The sequence below is a fragment of the Hemiscyllium ocellatum genome, chromosome 33 (assembly GCF_020745735.1).
Source record: "Hemiscyllium ocellatum isolate sHemOce1 chromosome 33, sHemOce1.pat.X.cur, whole genome shotgun sequence".
In the NCBI taxonomy this organism is placed as follows: Eukaryota; Metazoa; Chordata; class Chondrichthyes; order Orectolobiformes; family Hemiscylliidae; genus Hemiscyllium; species Hemiscyllium ocellatum.
This window is the reverse complement of record NC_083433.1, coordinates 24,573,758-24,589,783: the sequence shown is the minus strand read 5'-3', so window position 1 is coordinate 24,589,783 and position 16,026 is coordinate 24,573,758. Positions and strand designations below refer to the sequence as shown.

Here is a 16,026-nt window from a genome sequence, read left to right as displayed (position 1 = left end):
CAGATAAGCGGTTGTTGGCAAAGCAGATTAAGGACACACAAGGAAGAGTCAGACACCCCAGACGGGGCTAGAACCCACAACCCCTGGATAAAGAGGGCAGTGCCTTATCCATTAGGCCACTGGGGCTGCACAGTTACATGCAGCATGGCAGACTTTAAATACTGCGCCCTGACCTCTCATTGTGTGTTTTTGTGGATTTTCTCCTCTCAATGCACTGTGAGGATCCAAGATGATGGTGATCTCGGACGATGGTGTTGCAGAGCTCGGCACCACAGCACAAGCGCCCAATCCGTTCCATCGCGATATCCTAGGAGTCTGAAAATGTTGTGGAGTCCCAGGACATTGTGAAAAATCAACTTTCCTGCGTTTTCTTCGTCCAGAGATGTTGAAGACGGATGGGGCAGTGTCCGAGGCCAGGCCCCCGGCCTAGCCTGCAGGATCCTTGGGCTCGATTGCCTACCAGGCCCTGGCCAAATCTCGCGCGATCTTGGTTAAGCAGATAGAGGAGAAGCTGGCCCCGATCTCTATCGTGCTGCAGAAGCATGAACAGCAGCTGGGAGACCTGGAAAAGAGGACGGATGAGGTTGGACACAGAGGCACAGCGGTGGAAGCTGATACCGGTTCCTCTAAGGATAGGATCCAAGCATCGGAGGCTGAGGGCTGACCATACAGAGGTTTATAAAATCATGAGGAACATGAATAGGGTAAACAGCCAAGGTCTTTTCCCTGGTGTGTGGGAGTCCAGAACTAGAGGGCTTGGGTTTAGGGTGAGTGGGAAAAGATATAAAAGAGACCAAAGGGACAACATTTTCAGGCAGAAGGTGGTGTGTGTGTGTGTGGAATGAGCTGCCAGAGGAAGTGGTCGAGGCTGGTACAATTACATCATTTAAAAGGCATCTGGATGGGTATATGTATAGGAAGAGTTTGGAGGGAGATGGGCCGGGTGCTGGCAGGTGGGACTAGATTGGGTTGGGATATCTGTTCGACCGAGGGTGTGTTTGTGTGCTGTACATCTCTATGACTCGATGACTGGAAGTGTCAGTCTGAGTCAATCCGTTGTCTAGCTACGGGCAAGGTGACTCCATTGGATGATGTGAACACAGCTGATGACCCCTTTGGCCAAAGCTAAAGAACATTCTGGAAGATCAGGGAAAAGAAGGATATGAACACACACCTGGATGCCAGTCCCTTAGCGAAGCCTTGACTGCGATCTGCAGCAGAGCTCTGACCATGTGCTCCAAACTTGTTCATAAAAGCCCAGGGAGTGAGGGGGACAAGCCATTCACCCCAGCAAGTCCACACTCAGCCTCTGATGAGCATCCCATCCAGGCCCAAGCACTATCCTCTCAGCCTGCATTCCCCAAAGCCAATCCAGCGAACCTGCACATCTTTGGGCTGTGGGAGGAAAGCAAAGCACCCGCAGTAGCCCATGGAGAGAAGGTGCAAACTCGACACAAACAGAAAGCCAAGGGAGGAATCAAAGTCAGGTCCCCGATGCTGCGAGGCAGCAGTGCTACCCACTGAGCCACCATGCCATCTCCAGGAGATTCTCAGCAGGTTTTCAGCCATTGTGACTGTGCAGTCTCTTTCAGGGAATTCAGCTTTAATCCTGCAGATCCCCAAAAGTGCAGCGTAAGGCGAGAGGGAACACCCCACCTACGGAATCCAGATAAGCGGTTGTTGGCAAAGCAGACTAAGGACACACAAGGAAGAGTCAGACACCCCAGATGGGACTTGAACCCACAACCCCTGGCTTAGGAGCCAGTGCCTTATCCATTAGGCCACTGGGGCTGCACAGCTACATACAGCATGGCAGACTTTAAATACTGCGCCCTGACCTCTCATTGTGTGTTTTTGTGGATTTTCTCCTCTCAATGCACTGTGAGGATCCAAGATGGTGGTGATCTCGGACGATGGTGTTGCAGAGCTCGGCACCACAGCACAAGCGCCCAATCCGTTCCATCGCGATATCCTAGGAGTCTGAAAATGTTGTGGAGTCCCAGGACATTGTGAAAAATCAACTTTCCTGCGTTTTCTTCGTCCAGAGATGTTGAAGACGGATGGGGCAGTGTCCGAGGCCAGGCCCCCGGCCTAGCCTGCAGGATCCTTGGGCTCGATTGCCTACCAGGCCCTGGCCAAATCTCGCGCGATCTTGGTTAAGCAGATAGAGGAGAAGCTGGCCCCGATCTCTATCGTGCTGCAGAAGCATGAACAGCAGCTGGGAGACCTGGAAAAGAGGACGGATGAGGTTGGACACAGAGGCACAGCGGTGGAAGCTGATACCGGTTCCTCTAAGGATAGGATCCAAACATCGGAGGCTGAGGGCTGACCATACAGAGGTTTATAAAATCATGAGGAACATGAATAGGGTAAACAGCCAAGGTCTTTTCCCTGGTGTGTGGGAGTCCAGAACTAGAGGGCTTGGGTTTAGGGTGAGTGGGAAAAGATATAAAAGAGACCAAAGGGACAACATTTTCAGGCAGAAGGTGGTGTGTGTGTGTGTGGAATGAGCTGCCAGAGGAAGTGGTCGAGGCTGGTACAATTACATCATTTAAAAGGCATCTGGATGGGTATATGTATAGGAAGAGTTTGGAGGGAGATGGGCCGGGTGCTGGCAGGTGGGACTAGATTGGGTTGGGATATCTGTTCGACCGAGGGTGTGTTTGTGTGCTGTACATCTCTATGACTCGATGACTGGAAGTGTCAGTCTGAGTCAATCCGTTGTCTAGCTACGGGCAAGGTGACTCCATTGGATGATGTGAACACAGCTGATGACCCCTTTGGCCAAAGCTAAAGAACATTCTGGAAGATCAGGGAAAAGAAGGATATGAACACACACCTGGATGCCAGTCCCTTAGCGAAGCCTTGACTGCGATCTGCAGCAGAGCTCTGACCATGTGCTCCAAACTTGTTCATAAAAGCCCAGGGAGTGAGGGGGGCAAGCCATTCACCCCAGCAAGTCCACACTCAGCCTCTGATGAGCATCCCATCCAGGCCCAAGCACTATCCTCTCAGCCTGCATTCCCCAAAGCCAATCCAGCGAACCTGCACATCTTTGGGCTGTGGGAGGAAAGCAAAGCACCCGCAGTAGCCCATGGAGAGAAGGTGCAAACTCGACACAAACAGAAAGCCAAGGGAGGAATCAAAGTCAGGTCCCCGATGCTGCGAGGCAGCAGTGCTACCCACTGAGCCACCATGCCATCTCCAGGAGATTCTCAGCAGGTTTTCAGCCATTGTGACTGTGCTGTCTCTTTCAGGGAATTCAGCTTTAATCCTGCAGATCCCCAAAAGTGCTGCGTAAGGCGAGAGGGAACACCCCACCAACTGAATCCAGATAAGCGGTTGTTGGCAAAGCAGATTAAGGACACACAAGGAAGAGTCAGACACCCCAGATGGGACTAGAACCCACAACCCCTGGCTTAGGAAGCCAGTGCCTTATCCATTAGGCCACTGGGGCTGCACAGCTACATAGAGCATGGCAGACTTTAAATACTGCGCCCTGACCTCTCATTGTGTGTTTTTGTGGATTTTCTCCTCTCAATGCACTGTGAGGATCCAAGATGATGGTGATCTCGGACGATGGTGTTGCAGAGCTCGGCACCACAGCACAAGCGCCCAATCCGTTCCATCGCGATATCCTAGGAGTCTGAAAATGTTGTGGAGTCCCAGGACATTGTGAAAAATCAACTTTCCTGCGTTTTCTTCGTCCAGAGATGTTGAAGACGGATGGGGCAGTGTCCGAGGCCAGGCCCCCGGCCTAGCCTGCAGGATCCTTGGGCTCGATTGCCTACCAGGCCCTGGCCAAATCTCGCGCGATCTTGGTTAAGCAGATAGAGGAGAAGCTGGCCCCGATCTCTATCGTGCTGCAGAAGCATGAACAGCAGCTGGGAGACCTGGAAAAGAGGACGGATGAGGTTGGACACAGAGGCACAGCGGTGGAAGCTGATACCGGTTCCTCTAAGGATAGGATCCAAACATCGGAGGCTGAGGGCTGACCATACAGAGGTTTATAAAATCATGAGGAACATGAATAGGGTAAACAGCCAAGGTCTTTTCCCTGGTGTGTGGGAGTCCAGAACTAGAGGGCTTGGGTTTAGGGTGAGTGGGAAAAGATATAAAAGAGACCAAAGGGACAACATTTTCAGGCAGAAGGTGGTGTGTGTGTGTGTGGAATGAGCTGCCAGAGGAAGTGGTCGAGGCTGGTACAATTACATCATTTAAAAGGCATCTGGATGGGTATATGTATAGGAAGAGTTTGGAGGGAGATGGGCCGGGTGCTGGCAGGTGGGACTAGATTGGGTTGGGATATCTGTTCGACCGAGGGTGTGTTTGTGTGCTGTACATCTCTATGACTCGATGACTGGAAGTGTCAGTCTGAGTCAATCCGTTGTCTAGCTACGGGCAAGGTGACTCCATTGGATGATGTGAACACAGCTGATGACCCCTTTGGCCAAAGCTAAAGAACATTCTGGAAGATCAGGGAAAAGAAGGATATGAACACACACCTGGATGCCAGTCCCTTAGCGAAGCCTTGACTGCGATCTGCAGCAGAGCTCTGACCATGTGCTCCAAACTTGTTCATAAAAGCCCAGGGAGTGAGGGGGACAAGCCATTCACCCCAGCAAGTCCACACTCAGCCTCTGATGAGCATCCCATCCAGGCCCAAGCACTATCCTCTCAGCCTGCATTCCCCAAAGCCAATCCAGCGAACCTGCACATCTTTGGGCTGTGGGAGGAAAGCAAAGCACCCGCAGTAGCCCATGGAGAGAAGGTGCAAACTCGACACAAACAGAAAGCCAAGGGAGGAATCAAAGTCAGGTCCCCGATGCTGCGAGGCAGCAGTGCTACCCACTGAGCCACCATGCCATCTCCAGGAGATTCTCAGCAGGTTTTCAGCCATTGTGACTGTGCAGTCTCTTTCAGGGAATTCAGCTTTAATCCTGCAGATTCCCAAAAGTGCAGCGTAAGGCGAGAGGGAACACCCCACCTACGGAATCCAGATAAGCGGTTGTTGGCAAAGCAGACTAAGGACACACAAGGAAGAGTCAGACGCCCCAGATGGGACTTGAACCCACAACCCCGGACTTAGGGAGCCAGTGCCTTATCCATTAGGCCACTGGGGCTGCACAGCTACATACAGCATGGCAGACTTTAAATACTGCGCCCTGACCTCTCATTGTGTGTTTTTGTGGATTTTCTCCTCTCAATGCACTGTGAGGATCCAAGATGATGGTGATCTCGGACGATGGTGTTGCAGAGCTCGGCACCACAGCACAAGCGCCCAATCCGTTCCATCGCGATATCCTAGGAGTCTGAAAATGTTGTGGAGTCCCAGGACATTGTGAAAAATCAACTTTCCTGCGTTTTCTTCGTCCAGAGATGTTGAAGACGGATGGGGCAGTGTCCGAGGCCAGGCCCCCGGCCTAGCCTGCAGGATCCTTGGGCTCGATTGCCTACCAGGCCCTGGCCAAATCTCGCGCGATCTTGGTTAAGCAGATAGAGGAGAAGCTGGCCCCGATCTCTATCGTGCTGCAGAAGCATGAACAGCAGCTGGGAGACCTGGAAAAGAGGACGGATGAGGTTGGACACAGAGGCACAGCGGTGGAAGCTGATACCGGTTCCTCTAAGGATAGGATCCAAGCATCGGAGGCTGAGGGCTGACCATACAGAGGTTTATAAAATCATGAGGAACATGAATAGGGTAAACAGCCAAGGTCTTTTCCCTGGTGTGTGGGAGTCCAGAACTAGAGGGCTTGGGTTTAGGGTGAGTGGGAAAAGATATAAAAGAGACCAAAGGGACAACATTTTCAGGCAGAAGGTGGTGTGTGTGTGTGTGTGGAATGAGCTGCCAGAGGAAGTGGTCGAGGCTGGTACAATTACATCATTTAAAAGGCATCTGGATGGGTATATGTATAGGAAGAGTTTGGAGGGAGATGGGCCGGGTGCTGGCAGGTGGGACTAGATTGGGTTGGGATATCTGTTCGACCGAGGGTGTGTTTGTGTGCTGTACATCTCTATGACTCGATGACTGGAAGTGTCAGTCTGAGTCAATCCGTTGTCTAGCTACGGGCAAGGTGACTCCATTGGATGATGTGAACACAGCTGATGACCCCTTTGGCCAAAGCTAAAGAACATTCTGGAAGATCAGGGAAAAGAAGGATATGAACACACACCTGGATGCCAGTCCCTTAGCGAAGCCTTGACTGCGATCTGCAGCAGAGCTCTGACCATGTGCTCCAAACTTGTTCATAAAAGCCCAGGGAGTGAGGGGGGCAAGCCATTCACCCCAGCAAGTCCACACTCAGCCTCTGATGAGCATCCCATCCAGGCCCAAGCACTATCCTCTCAGCCTGCATTCCCCAAAGCCAATCCAGCGAACCTGCACATCTTTGGGCTGTGGGAGGAAAGCAAAGCACCCGCAGTAGCCCATGGAGAGAAGGTGCAAACTCGACACAAACAGAAAGCCAAGGGAGGAATCAAAGTCAGGTCCCCGATGCTGCGAGGCAGCAGTGCTACCCACTGAGCCACCATGCCATCTCCAGGAGATTCTCAGCAGGTTTTCAGCCATTGTGACTGTGCTGTCTCTTTCAGGGAATTCAGCTTTAATCCTGCAGATCCCCAAAAGTGCTGCGTAAGGCGAGAGGGAACACCCCACCAACTGAATCCAGATAAGCGGTTGTTGGCAAAGCAGATTAAGGACACACAAGGAAGAGTCAGACACCCCAGATGGGACTAGAACCCACAACCCCTGGCTTAGGAAGCCAGTGCCTTATCCATTAGGCCACTGGGGCTGCACAGCTACATAGAGCATGGCAGACTTTAAATACTGCGCCCTGACCTCTCATTGTGTGTTTTTGTGGATTTTCTCCTCTCAATGCACTGTGAGGATCCAAGATGGTGGTGATCTCGGACGATGGTGTTGCAGAGCTCGGCACCACAGCACAAGCGCCCAATCCGTTCCATCGCGATATCCTAGGAGTCTGAAAATGTTGTGGAGTCCCAGGACATTGTGAAAAATCAACTTTCCTGCGTTTTCTTCGTCCAGAGATGTTGAAGACGGATGGGGCAGTGTCCGAGGCCAGGCCCCCGGCCTAGCCTGCAGGATCCTTGGGCTCGATTGCCTACCAGGCCCTGGCCAAATCTCGCGCGATCTTGGTTAAGCAGATAGAGGAGAAGCTGGCCCCGATCTCTATCGTGCTGCAGAAGCATGAACAGCAGCTGGGAGACCTGGAAAAGAGGACGGATGAGGTTGGACACAGAGGCACAGCGGTGGAAGCTGATACCGGTTCCTCTAAGGATAGGATCCAAACATCGGAGGCTGAGGGCTGACCATACAGAGGTTTATAAAATCATGAGGAACATGAATAGGGTAAACAGCCAAGGTCTTTTCCCTGGTGTGTGGGAGTCCAGAACTAGAGGGCTTGGGTTTAGGGTGAGTGGGAAAAGATATAAAAGAGACCAAAGGGACAACATTTTCAGGCAGAAGGTGGTGTGTGTGTGTGTGGAATGAGCTGCCAGAGGAAGTGGTCGAGGCTGGTACAATTACATCATTTAAAAGGCATCTGGATGGGTATATGTATAGGAAGAGTTTGGAGGGAGATGGGCCGGGTGCTGGCAGGTGGGACTAGATTGGGTTGGGATATCTGTTCGACCGAGGGTGTGTTTGTGTGCTGTACATCTCTATGACTCGATGACTGGAAGTGTCAGTCTGAGTCAATCCGTTGTCTAGCTACGGGCAAGGTGACTCCATTGGATGATGTGAACACAGCTGATGACCCCTTTGGCCAAAGCTAAAGAACATTCTGGAAGATCAGGGAAAAGAAGGATATGAACACACACCTGGATGCCAGTCCCTTAGCGAAGCCTTGACTGCGATCTGCAGCAGAGCTCTGACCATGTGCTCCAAACTTGTTCATAAAAGCCCAGGGAGTGAGGGGGACAAGCCATTCACCCCAGCAAGTCCACACTCAGCCTCTGATGAGCATCCCATCCAGGCCCAAGCACTATCCTCTCAGCCTGCATTCCCCAAAGCCAATCCAGCGAACCTGCACATCTTTGGGCTGTGGGAGGAAAGCAAAGCACCCGCAGTAGCCCATGGAGAGAAGGTGCAAACTCGACACAAACAGAAAGCCAAGGGAGGAATCAAAGTCAGGTCCCCGATGCTGCGAGGCAGCAGTGCTACCCACTGAGCCACCATGCCATCTCCAGGAGATTCTCAGCAGGTTTTCAGCCATTGTGACTGTGCAGTCTCTTTCAGGGAATTCAGCTTTAATCCTGCAGATTCCCAAAAGTGCAGCGTAAGGCGAGAGGGAACACCCCACCTACGGAATCCAGATAAGCGGTTGTTGGCAAAGCAGACTAAGGACACACAAGGAAGAGTCAGACGCCCCAGATGGGACTTGAACCCACAACCCCGGACTTAGGGAGCCAGTGCCTTATCCATTAGGCCACTGGGGCTGCACAGCTACATACAGCATGGCAGACTTTAAATACTGCGCCCTGACCTCTCATTGTGTGTTTTTGTGGATTTTCTCCTCTCAATGCACTGTGAGGATCCAAGATGGTGGTGATCTCGGACGATGGTGTTGCAGAGCTCGGCACCACAGCACAAGCGCCCAATCCGTTCCATCGCGATATCCTAGGAGTCTGAAAATGTTGTGGAGTCCCAGGACATTGTGAAAAATCAACTTTCCTGCGTTTTCTTCGTCCAGAGATGTTGAAGACGGATGGGGCAGTGTCCGAGGCCAGGCCCCCGGCCTAGCCTGCAGGATCCTTGGGCTCGATTGCCTACCAGGCCCTGGCCAAATCTCGCGCGATCTTGGTTAAGCAGATAGAGGAGAAGCTGGCCCCGATCTCTATCGTGCTGCAGAAGCATGAACAGCAGCTGGGAGACCTGGAAAAGAGGACGGATGAGGTTGGACACAGAGGCACAGCGGTGGAAGCTGATACCGGTTCCTCTAAGGATAGGATCCAAGCATCGGAGGCTGAGGGCTGACCATACAGAGGTTTATAAAATCATGAGGAACATGAATAGGGTAAACAGCCAAGGTCTTTTCCCTGGTGTGTGGGAGTCCAGAACTAGAGGGCTTGGGTTTAGGGTGAGTGGGAAAAGATATAAAAGAGACCAAAGGGACAACATTTTCAGGCAGAAGGTGGTGTGTGTGTGTGTGTGGAATGAGCTGCCAGAGGAAGTGGTCGAGGCTGGTACAATTACATCATTTAAAAGGCATCTGGATGGGTATATGTATAGGAAGAGTTTGGAGGGAGATGGGCCGGGTGCTGGCAGGTGGGACTAGATTGGGTTGGGATATCTGTTCGACCGAGGGTGTGTTTGTGTGCTGTACATCTCTATGACTCGATGACTGGAAGTGTCAGTCTGAGTCAATCCGTTGTCTAGCTACGGGCAAGGTGACTCCATTGGATGATGTGAACACAGCTGATGACCCCTTTGGCCAAAGCTAAAGAACATTCTGGAAGATCAGGGAAAAGAAGGATATGAACACACACCTGGATGCCAGTCCCTTAGCGAAGCCTTGACTGCGATCTGCAGCAGAGCTCTGACCATGTGCTCCAAACTTGTTCATAAAAGCCCAGGGAGTGAGGGGGGCAAGCCATTCACCCCAGCAAGTCCACACTCAGCCTCTGATGAGCATCCCATCCAGGCCCAAGCACTATCCTCTCAGCCTGCATTCCCCAAAGCCAATCCAGCGAACCTGCACATCTTTGGGCTGTGGGAGGAAAGCAAAGCACCCGCAGTAGCCCATGGAGAGAAGGTGCAAACTCGACACAAACAGAAAGCCAAGGGAGGAATCAAAGTCAGGTCCCCGATGCTGCGAGGCAGCAGTGCTACCCACTGAGCCACCATGCCATCTCCAGGAGATTCTCAGCAGGTTTTCAGCCATTGTGACTGTGCTGTCTCTTTCAGGGAATTCAGCTTTAATCCTGCAGATCCCCAAAAGTGCTGCGTAAGGCGAGAGGGAACACCCCACCAACTGAATCGAGATAAGCGGTTGTTGGCAAAGCAGATTAAGGACACACAAGGAAGAGTCAGACACCCCAGATGGGACTTGAACCCACAACCCCTGGCTTAGGAAGCCAGTGCCTTATCCATTAGGCCACTGGGGCTGCACAGTTACATGCAGCATGGCAGACTTTAAATACTGCGCCCTGACCTCTCATTGTGTGTTTTTGTGGATTTTCTCCTCTCAATGCACTGTGAGGATCCAAGATGATGGTGATCTCGGACGATGGTGTTGCAGAGCTCGGCACCACAGCACAAGCGCCCAATCCGTTCCATCGCGATATCCTAGGAGTCTGAAAATGTTGTGGAGTCCCAGGACATTGTGAAAAATCAACTTTCCTGCGTTTTCTTCGTCCAGAGATGTTGAAGACGGATGGGGCAGTGTCTGAGGCCAGGCCCCCGGCCTAGCCTGCAGGATCCTTGGGCTCGATTGCCTACCAGGCCCTGGCCAAATCTCGCGCGATCTTGGTTAAGCAGATAGAGGAGAAGCTGGCCCCGATCTCTATCGTGCTGCAGAAGCATGAACAGCAGCTGGGAGACCTGGAAAAGAGGACGGATGAGGTTGGACACAGAGGCACAGCGGTGGAAGCTGATACCGGTTCCTCTAAGGATAGGATCCAAGCATCGGAGGCTGAGGGCTGACCATACAGAGGTTTATAAAATCATGAGGAACATGAATAGGGTAAACAGCCAAGGTCTTTTCCCTGGTGTGTGGGAGTCCAGAACTAGAGGGCTTGGGTTTAGGGTGAGTGGGAAAAGATATAAAAGAGACCAAAGGGACAACATTTTCAGGCAGAAGGTGGTGTGTGTGTGTGTGGAATGAGCTGCCAGAGGAAGTGGTCGAGGCTGGTACAATTACATCATTTAAAAGGCATCTGGATGGGTATATGTATAGGAAGAGTTTGGAGGGAGATGGTCCGGGTGCTGGCAGGTGGGACTAGATTGGGTTGGGATATCTGTTCGACCGAGGGTGTGTTTGTGTGCTGTACATCTCTATGACTCGATGACTGGAAGTGTCAGTCTGAGTCAATCCGTTGTCTAGCTACGGGCAAGGTGACTCCATTGGATGATGTGAACACAGCTGATGACCCCTTTGGCCAAAGCTAAAGAACATTCTGGAAGATCAGGGAAAAGAAGGATATGAACACACACCTGGATGCCAGTCCCTTAGCGAAGCCTTGACTGCGATCTGCAGCAGAGCTCTGACCATGTGCTCCAAACTTGTTCATAAAAGCCCAGGGAGTGAGGGGGGCAAGCCATTCACCCCAGCAAGTCCACACTCAGCCTCTGATGAGCATCCCATCCAGGCCCAAGCACTATCCTCTCAGCCTGCATTCCCCAAAGCCAATCCAGCGAACCTGCACATCTTTGGGCTGTGGGAGGAAAGCAAAGCACCCGCAGTAGCCCATGGAGAGAAGGTGCAAACTCGACACAAACAGAAAGCCAAGGGAGGAATCAAAGTCAGGTCCCCGATGCTGCGAGGCAGCAGTGCTACCCACTGAGCCACCATGCCATCTCCAGGAGATTCTCAGCAGGTTTTCAGCCATTGTGACTGTGCTGTCTCTTTCAGGGAATTCAGCTTTAATCCTGCAGATCCCCAAAAGTGCTGCGTAAGGCGAGAGGGAACACCCCACCAACTGAATCCAGATAAGCAGTTGTTGGCAAAGCAGATTAAGGACACACAAGGAAGAGTCAGACACCCCAGATGGGACTTGAACCCACAACCCCTGGCTTAGGAAGCCAGTGCCTTATCCATTAGGCCACTGGGGCTGCACAGTTACATGCAGCATGGCAGACTTTAAATACTGCGCCCTGACCTCTCATTGTGTGTTTTTGTGGATTTTCTCCTCTCAATGCACTGTGAGGATCCAAGATGATGGTGATCTCGGACGATGGTGTTGCAGAGCTCGGCACCACAGCACAAGCGCCCAAACCGTTCCATCGCGATATCCTAGGAGTCTGAAAATGTTGTGGAGTCCCAGGACATTGTGAAAAATCAACTTTCCTGCGTTTTCTTCGTCCAGAGATGTTGAAGACGGATGGGGCAGTGTCCGAGGCCAGGCCCCCGGCCTAGCCTGCAGGATCCTTGGGCTCGATTGCCTACCAGGCCCTGGCCAAATCTCGCGCGATCTTGGTTAAGCAGATAGAGGAGAAGCTGGCCCCGATCTCTATCGTGCTGTAGAAGCATGAACAGCAGCTGGGAGACCTGGAAAAGAGGACGGATGAGGTTGGACACAGAGGCACAGCGGTGGAAGCTGATACCGGTTCCTCTAAGGATAGGATCCAAACATCGGAGGCTGAGGGCTGACCATACAGAGGTTTATAAAATCATGAGGAACATGAATAGGGTAAACAGCCAAGGTCTTTTCCCTGGTGTGTGGGAGTCCAGAACTAGAGGGCTTGGGTTTAGGGTGAGTGGGAAAAGATATAAAAGAGACCAAAGGGACAACATTTTCAGGCAGAAGGTGGTGTGTGTGTGTGTGGAATGAGCTGCCAGAGGAAGTGGTCGAGGCTGGTACAATTACATCATTTAAAAGGCATCTGGATGGGTATATGTATAGGAAGAGTTTGGAGGGAGATGGGCCGGGTGCTGGCAGGTGGGACTAGATTGGGTTGGGATATCTGTTCGACCGAGGGTGTGTTTGTGTGCTGTACATCTCTATGACTCGATGACTGGAAGTGTCAGTCTGAGTCAATCCGTTGTCTAGCTACGGGCAAGGTGACTCCATTGGATGATGTGAACACAGCTGATGACCCCTTTGGCCAAAGCTAAAGAACATTCTGGAAGATCAGGGAAAAGAAGGATATGAACACACACCTGGATGCCAGTCCCTTAGCGAAGCCTTGACTGCGATCTGCAGCAGAGCTCTGACCATGTGCTCCAAACTTGTTCATAAAAGCCCAGGGAGTGAGGGGGGCAAGCCATTCACCCCAGCAAGTCCACACTCAGCCTCTGATGAGCATCCCATCCAGGCCCAAGCACTATCCTCTCAGCCTGCATTCCCCAAAGCCAATCCAGCGAACCTGCACATCTTTGGGCTGTGGGAGGAAAGCAAAGCACCCGCAGTAGCCCATGGAGAGAAGGTGCAAACTCGACACAAACAGAAAGCCAAGGGAGGAATCAAAGTCAGGTCCCCGATGCTGCGAGGCAGCAGTGCTACCCACTGAGCCACCATGCCATCTCCAGGAGATTCTCAGCAGGTTTTCAGCCATTGTGACTGTGCTGTCTCTTTCAGGGAATTCAGCTTTAATCCTGCAGATCCCCAAAAGTGCTGCGTAAGGCGAGAGGGAACACCCCACCAACAGAATCCAGATAAGCGGTTGTTGGCAAAGCAGATTAAGGACACACAAGGAAGAGTCAGACACCCCAGATGGGACTTGAACCCACAACCCCTGGCTTAGGAAGCCAGTGCCTTATCCATTAGGCCACTGGGGCTGCACAGCTACATACAGCATGGCAGACTTTAAATACTGCGCCCTGACCTCTCATTGTGTGTTTTTGTGGATTTTCTCCTCTCAATGCACTGTGAGGATCCAAGATGATGGTGATCTCGGACGATGGTGTTGCAGAGCTCGGCACCACAGCACAAGCGCCCAATCCGTTCCATCGCGATATCCTAGGAGTCTGAAAATGTTGTGGAGTCCCAGGACATTGTGAAAAATCAACTTTCCTGCGTTTTCTTCGTCCAGAGATGTTGAAGACGGATGGGGCAGTGTCCGAGGCCAGGCCCCCGGCCTAGCCTGCAGGATCCTTGGGCTCGATTGCCTACCAGGCCCTGGCCAAATCTCGCGCGATCTTGGTTAAGCAGATAGAGGAGAAGCTGGCCCCGATCTCTATCGTGCTGCAGAAGCATGAACAGCAGCTGGGAGACCTGGAAAAGAGGACGGATGAGGTTGGACACAGAGGCACAGCGGTGGAAGCTGATACCGGTTCCTCTAAGGATAGGATCCAAACATCGGAGGCTGAGGGCTGACCATACAGAGGTTTATAAAATCATGAGGAACATGAATAGGGTAAACAGCCAAGGTCTTTTCCCTGGTGTGTGGGAGTCCAGAACTAGAGGGCTTGGGTTTAGGGTGAGTGGGAAAAGATATAAAAGAGACCAAAGGGACAACATTTTCAGGCAGAAGGTGGTGTGTGTGTGTGTGTGTGGAATGAGCTGCCAGAGGAAGTGGTCGAGGCTGGTACAATTACATCATTTAAAAGGCATCTGGATGGGTATATGTATAGGAAGAGTTTGGAGGGAGATGGGCCGGGTGCTGGCAGGTGGGACTAGATTGGGTTGGGATATCTGTTCGACCGAGGGTGTGTTTGTGTGCTGTACATCTCTATGACTCGATGACTGGAAGTGTCAGTCTGAGTCAATCCGTTGTCTAGCTACGGGCAAGGTGACTCCATTGGATGATGTGAACACAGCTGATGACCCCTTTGGCCAAAGCTAAAGAACATTCTGGAAGATCAGGGAAAAGAAGGATATGAACACACACCTGGATGCCAGTCCCTTAGCGAAGCCTTGACTGCGATCTGCAGCAGAGCTCTGACCATGTGCTCCAAACTTGTTCATAAAAGCCCAGGGAGTGAGGGGGGCAAGCCATTCACCCCAGCAAGTCCACACTCAGCCTCTGATGAGCATCCCATCCAGGCCCAAGCACTATCCTCTCAGCCTGCATTCCCCAAAGCCAATCCAGCGAACCTGCACATCTTTGGGCTGTGGGAGGAAAGCAAAGCACCCGCAGTAGCCCATGGAGAGAAGGTGCAAACTCGACACAAACAGAAAGCCAAGGGAGGAATCAAAGTCAGGTCCCCGATGCTGCGAGGCAGCAGTGCTACCCACTGAGCCACCATGCCATCTCCAGGAGATTCTCAGCAGGTTTTCAGCCATTGTGACTGTGCTGTCTCTTTCAGGGAATTCAGCTTTAATCCTGCAGATCCCCAAAAGTGCTGCGTAAGGCGAGAGGGAACACCCCACCAACTGAATCCAGATAAGCGGTTGTTGGCAAAGCAGATTAAGGACACACAAGGAAGAGTCAGACACCCCAGATGGGACTTGAACCCACAACCCCTGGCTTAGGAAGCCAGTGCCTTATCCATTAGGCCACTGGGGCTGCACAGTTACATGCAGCATGGCAGACTTTAAATACTGCGCCCTGACCTCTCATTGTGTGTTTTTGTGGATTTTCTCCTCTCAATGCACTGTGAGGATCCAAGATGATGGTGATCTCGGACGATGGTGTTGCAGAGCTCGGCACCACAGCACAAGCGCCCAATCCGTTCCATCGCGATATCCTAGGAGTCTGAAAATGTTGTGGAGTCCCAGGACATTGTGAAAAATCAACTTTCCTGCGTTTTCTTCGTCCAGAGATGTTGAAGACGGATGGGGCAGTGTCTGAGGCCAGGCCCCCGGCCTAGCCTGCAGGATCCTTGGGCTCGATTGCCTACCAGGCCCTGGCCAAATCTCGCGCGATCTTGGTTAAGCAGATAGAGGAGAAGCTGGCCCCGATCTCTATCGTGCTGCAGAAGCATGAACAGCAGCTGGGAGACCTGGAAAAGAGGACGGATGAGGTTGGACACAGAGGCACAGCGGTGGAAGCTGATACCGGTTCCTCTAAGGATAGGATCCAAGCATCGGAGGCTGAGGGCTGACCATACAGAGGTTTATAAAATCATGAGGAACATGAATAGGGTAAACAGCCAAGGTCTTTTCCCTGGTGTGTGGGAGTCCAGAACTAGAGGGCTTGGGTTTAGGGTGAGTGGGAAAAGATATAAAAGAGACCAAAGGGACAACATTTTCAGGCAGAAGGTGGTGTGTGTGTGTGTGGAATGAGCTGCCAGAGGAAGTGGTCGAGGCTGGTACAATTACATCATTTAAAAGGCATCTGGATGGGTATATGTATAGGAAGAGTTTGGAGGGAGATGGTCCGGGTGCTGGCAGGTGGGACTAGATTGGGTTGGGATATCTGTTCGACCGAGGGTGTGTTTGTGTGCTGTACATCTCTATGACTCG

At 51.9% G+C, this 16,026-nt stretch overlaps 4 non-coding genes across 4 annotated transcripts; all 4 read right to left on the bottom strand.

Moving 5' to 3' along the window:
- Positions 1-10,052: 10,052 nt before the first annotated feature.
- On the bottom strand, positions 10,053-10,125 carry trnar-ccu (transfer RNA arginine (anticodon CCU)). The gene has a single exon. It is a non-coding gene; the product is annotated as a tRNA-Arg (tRNA).
- Positions 10,126-11,718: 1,593 nt separating this feature from the next.
- On the bottom strand, positions 11,719-11,791 carry trnar-ccu (transfer RNA arginine (anticodon CCU)). The gene has a single exon. It is a non-coding gene; the product is annotated as a tRNA-Arg (tRNA).
- A 1,593-nt stretch (positions 11,792-13,384) lies between these two features.
- Positions 13,385-13,457, bottom strand: trnar-ccu (transfer RNA arginine (anticodon CCU)). Its single transcript has one exon. It is a non-coding gene; the product is annotated as a tRNA-Arg (tRNA).
- Positions 13,458-15,054: 1,597 nt separating this feature from the next.
- On the bottom strand, positions 15,055-15,127 carry trnar-ccu (transfer RNA arginine (anticodon CCU)). The gene has a single exon. It is a non-coding gene; the product is annotated as a tRNA-Arg (tRNA).
- Between the last annotated feature and the right edge of the window lie 899 nt (positions 15,128-16,026).